Raw genomic sequence first — 5,408 nt, forward strand, 5'->3', positions numbered from 1 at the left:
TACTTGCTGGCTTAAGTCGTTCCATGCTCCAGGCATTCATCAGAGCAACACCATGGGGGAAAAGAGGGGGGAACATTGCAGGACAAATTTCTATGCTGGAACATGATTGTCTGCGAGACAGCTCTCCGCAGCGCTAGTATTTGGCCAGGCTGAAATCAGCGCCACGGGAAGCCAATCTGACAAGCGGAGTGCAACGAGCGCGGCGATATGGGGCCACTTGGCAGGTGGCCGAAGAAAGACGGCTGCCCCGCGAATGTGGTGCCAGAAAGCAAGTTTCAGCAGGGCGTTCCGGACGAGCTTAATGTGTAGCCGCAGTTGTTCTAGGCGAGATTGTAGCCGAGAAGCTTTCCGTCTCCATTCACGAGACAAGAAAAGCAGAACGCAATGGTCTAGAGGGTTGAGAAGAAAAGTGCTCGTAGCGAGCTCGTTGCGGCAGAAGCGAAAGCCAGGAGCAGCGTGCTCGCTGCGAGAAGTAGACGGCGCTTCGCCTCCTTGGGAAGGAAATGGCGTCTGGGCACGAACGGCAGCCAGCGAAGCTTCAGAACAGCAGGCTGTTCTGCTCAGCGTACGAGCCTGAAGTGAGTGGCAAGGGCTAAGGGGACAGTTCCAAGGCATCTAGCTTTCCTGCTAGCAATGCCATTTCTACCCTGCTGTGGAAAACATTGTCCTTTGCCCTTCTGCTCCGAGAGGCAGAGAGTACCTCGCCAGACGCAGTGCAGAGGGAAAGGACACAGTATCCGAGGGAGCGTGGCGCCGCTTAGGCGGGCAAAGCAGAAAGGTGCCGCCCGGCACTGGCTTTGACTCCCTGAGCTTCCTTGCTAGGACAGCAGCTGCCGAAAGCTGGCAACTAGGCTGCCAGAGTGCAGAATGTAGGCGGTCTGGCACGCCTGCTTGCCGAAAGCCAGGATCAGCGAGACAGCGTGCTAGGCTCTGTTGCACAGCATCTTGGAGAACACGCACTTGAAGAATGCCGTCTCTGTTCCGCAAAAGCTCTGCCACAGTGAAGGTGGAAGAAGCAGCCTGTGGCCACGGGCAGAGCTGGTCAACAGCTGCGCCTAACTTTCCCAAGCTGCGAGAGCATTCTCAGCCGAGTTCTGCTTTGACAGAGCTATTGCTGAACTTTTGCAGTCCCGGAGGCTGCTGAAACCAAGGCTGTGTTCTGCCTCTTCATTCTTGCCTTCCTGTGCTCCAGCGAGAAGTGAAGCTCTGGCACGGCATTCAGCTTTGCCGCCTCTCTGCACGGAAAGCACTAGACAGAACTAGTGTGCTTCGTGCATGCTCTCTCCTCGCTTTTATGGTCACTGCTCTGCTTTTTGCTTGGCAGCGTTCCAAGGGTCCACGGCATACCTCTTGCACAGCGAGAGGTGGCCGGCGAGGAATACTTGCTGGCTTAAGTCGTTCCATGCTCCAGGCATTCATCAGAGCAACACCATGGGGGAAAAGAGGGGGGAACATTGCAGGACAAATTTCTATGCTGGAACATGATTGTCTGCGAGACAGCTCTCCGCAGCGCTAGTATTTGGCCAGGCTGAAATCAGCGCCACGGGAAGCCAATCTGACAAGCGGAGTGCAACGAGCGCGGCGATATGGGGCCACTTGGCAGGTGGCCGAAGAAAGACGGCTGCCCCGCGAATGGGGTGCCAGAAGGCAATTTTCAGCAGGGCGTTCCGGGCGAGCTTAATGTGTAGCCGCAGTTGTTCTAGGCGAGATTGTAGCCGAGAAGCTTTCCGTCTCCATTCACGAGACAAGAAAAGCAGAACGCAATGGTCTAGAGGGTTGAGAAGAAAAGTGCTCGTAGCGAGCTCGTTGCGGCAGAAGCGAAAGCCAGGAGCAGCGTGCTCGCTGCGAGAAGTAGACGGCGCTTCGCCTCCTTGGGAAGGAAATCGCGTCTGGGCACGAACGGCAGCCAGCGAAGCTTCAGAACAGCAGGCTGTTCTGCTCAGCGTACGAGCCTGAAGTGAGTGGCAAGGGCTAAGGGGACAGTTCCAAGGCATCTAGCTTTCCTGCTAGCAATGCCATTTCTACCCTGCTGTGGAAAACATTGTCCTTTGCCCTTCTGCTCCGAGAGGCAGAGAGCACCTCGCCAGACGCAGTGCAGAGGGAAAGGACACCGTATCCGAGGGAGCGTGGCGCCGCTTAGGCGGGCAAAGCAGAAAGGTGCCGCCCGGCACGGGCTTTGACTCCCTGAGCTTCCTTGCTAGGACAGCAGCTGCCGAAAGCTGGCAACTAGGCTGCCAGAGTGCAGAATGTAGGCGGTCTGGCACGCCTGCTTGCCGAAAGCCAGGATCAGCGAGACAGCGTGCTAGGCTCTGTTGCACAGCATCTTGGAGAACACGCACTTGAAGAATGCCGTCTCTGTTCCGCAAAAGCTCTGCCACAGTGAAGCTGGAAGAAGCAGCCTGTGGCCACGGGCAGAGCTGGTCAACAGCTGCGCCTAACTTTCCCAAGCTGCGAGAGCATTCTCAGCCGAGTTCTGCTTTGACAGAGCTATTGCTGAACTTTTGCGGTCCCGGAGGCTGCTGAAACCAAGGCTGTGTTCTGCCTCTTCATTCTTGCCTTCCTGTGCTCCAGCGAGAAGTGAAGCTCTGGCACGGCATTCAGCTTTGCCGCCTCTCTGCACGGAAAGCACTAGACAGAACTAGTGTGCTTCGTGCATGCTCTCTCCTCGCTTTTATGGTCACTGCTCTGCTTTTTGCTTGGCAGCGTTCCAAGGGTCCACGGCATACCTCTTGCACAGCAAGAGGTGGCCGGCGAGGAATACTTGCTGGCTTAAGTCGTTCCATGCTCCAGGCATTCATCAGAGCAACACCATGGGGGAAAAGAGGGGGGAACATTGCAGGACAAATTTCTATGCTGGAACATGATTGTCTGCGAGACAGCTCTCCGCAGCGCTAGTATTTGGCCAGGCTGAAATCAGCGCCACGGGAAGCCAATCTGACAAGCGGAGTGCAACGAGCGCGGCGATATGGGGCCACTTGGCAGGTGGCCGAAGAAAGACGGCTGCCCCGCGAATGTGGTGCCAGAAAGCAAGTTTCAGCAGGGCGTTCCGGACGAGCTTAATGTGTAGCCGCAGTTGTTCTAGGCGAGATTGTAGCCGAGAAGCTTTCCGTCTCCATTCACGAGACAAGAAAAGCAGAACGCAATGGTCTAGAGGGTTGAGAAGAAAAGTGCTCGTAGCGAGCTCGTTGCGGCAGAAGCGAAAGCCAGGAGCAGCGTGCTCGCTGCGAGAAGTAGACGGCGCTTCGCCTCCTTGGGAAGGAAATCGCGTCTGGGCACGAACGGCAGCCAGCGAAGCTTCAGAACAGCAGGCTGTTCTGCTCAGCGTACGAGCCTGAAGTGAGTGGCAAGGGCTAAGGGGACAGTTCCAAGGCATCTAGCTTTCCTGCTAGCAATGCCATTTCTACCCTGCTGTGGAAAACATTGTCCTTTGCCCTTCTGCTCCGAGAGGCAGAGAGCACCTCGCCAGACGCAGTGCAGAGGGAAAGGACACAGTATCCGAGGGAGCGTGGCGCCGCTTAGGCGGGCAAAGCAGAAAGGTGCCGCCCGGCACTGGCTTTGACTCCCTGAGCTTCCTTGCTAGGACAGCAGCTGCCGAAAGCTGGCAACTAGGCTGCCAGAGTGCAGAATGTCGGCGGTCTGGCACGCCTGCTTGCCGAAAGCCAGGATCAGCGAGACAGCGTGCTAGGCTCTGTTGCACAGCATCTTGGAGAACACGCACTTGAAGAATGCCGTCTCTGTTCCGCAAAAGCTCTGCCACAGTGAAGGTGGAAGAAGCAGCCTGTGGCCACGGGCAGAGCTGGTCAACAGCTGCGCCTAACTTTCCCAAGCTGCGAGAGCATTCTCAGCCGAGTTCTGCTTTGACAGAGCTATTGCTGAACTTTTGCAGTCCCGGAGGCTGCTGAAACCAAGGCTGTGTTCTGCCTCTTCATTCTTGCCTTCCTGTGCTCCAGCGAGAAGTGAAGCTCTGGCACGGCATTCAGCTTTGCCGCCTCTCTGCACGGAAAGCACTAGACAGAACTAGTGTGCTTCGTGCATGCTCTCTCCTCGCTTTTATGGTCACTGCTCTGCTTTTTGCTTGGCAGCGTTCCAAGGGTCCACGGCATACCTCTTGCACAGCGAGAGGTGGCCGGCGAGGAATACTTGCTGGCTTAAGTCGTTCCATGCTCCAGGCATTCATCAGAGCAACACCATGGGGGAAAAGAGGGGGGAACATTGCAGGACAAATTTCTATGCTGGAACATGATTGTCTGCGAGACAGCTCTCCGCAGCGCTAGTATTTGGCCAGGCTGAAATCAGCGCCACGGGAAGCCAATCTGACAAGCGGAGTGCAACGAGCGCGGCGATATGGGGCCACTTGGCAGGTGGCCGAAGAAAGACGGCTGCCCCGCGAATGTGGTGCCAGAAGGCAATTTTCAGCAGGGCGTTCCGGGCGAGCTTAATGTGTAGCCGCAGTTGTTCTAGGCGAGATTGTAGCCGAGAAGCTTTCCGTCTCCATTCACGAGACAAGAAAAGCAGAACGCAATGGTCTAGAGGGTTGAGAAGAAAAGTGCTCGTAGCGAGCTCGTTGCGGCAGAAGCGAAAGCCAGGAGCAGCGTGCTCGCTGCGAGAAGTAGACGGCGCTTCGCCTCCTTGGGAAGGAAATCGCGTCTGGGCACGAACGGCAGCCAGCGAAGCTTCAGAACAGCAGGCTGTTCTGCTCAGCGTACGAGCCTGAAGTGAGTGGCAAGGGCTAAGGGGACAGTTCCAAGGCATCTAGCTTTCCTGCTAGCAATGCCATTTCTACCCTGCTGTGGAAAACATTGTCCTTTGCCCTTCTGCTCCGAGAGGCAGAGAGCACCTCGGCAGACGCAGTGCAGAGGGAAAGGACACAGTATCCGAGGGAGCGTGGCCCCGCTTAGGCGGGCAAAGCAGAAAGGTGCCGCCCGGCACTGGCTTTGACTCCCTGAGCTTCCTTGCTAGGACAGCAGCTGCCGAAAGCTGGCAACTAGGCTGCCAGAGTGCAGAATGTCGGCGGTCTGGCACGCCTGCTTGCCGAAAGCCAGGATCAGCGAGACAGCGTGCTAGGCTCTGTTTCACAGCACCTTGGAGAACACGCGCTTGAAGAATGCCGTCTCTGTTCCGCAAAAGCTCTGCCACAGTGAAGCTGGAAGAAGCAGCCTGTGGCCACGGGCAGAGCTGGTCAACAGCTGCGCCTAACTTTCCCAAGCTGCGAGAGCATTCTCAGCCGAGTTCTGCTTTGACAGAGCTATTGCTGAACTTTTGCGGTCCCGGAGGCTGCTGAAACCAAGGCTGTGTTCTGCCTCTTCATTCTTGCCTTCCTGTGCTCCAGCGAGAAGTGAAGCTCTGGCACGGCATTCAGCTTTGCCGCCTCTCTGCACGGAAAGCACTAGACAGAACTAGTGTGCTTC

The sequence above is a fragment of the Cinclus cinclus genome, unplaced genomic scaffold, assembly GCF_963662255.1.
Source record: "Cinclus cinclus unplaced genomic scaffold, bCinCin1.1 SCAFFOLD_54, whole genome shotgun sequence".
NCBI lineage: Eukaryota > Metazoa > Chordata > Aves > Passeriformes > Cinclidae > Cinclus > Cinclus cinclus.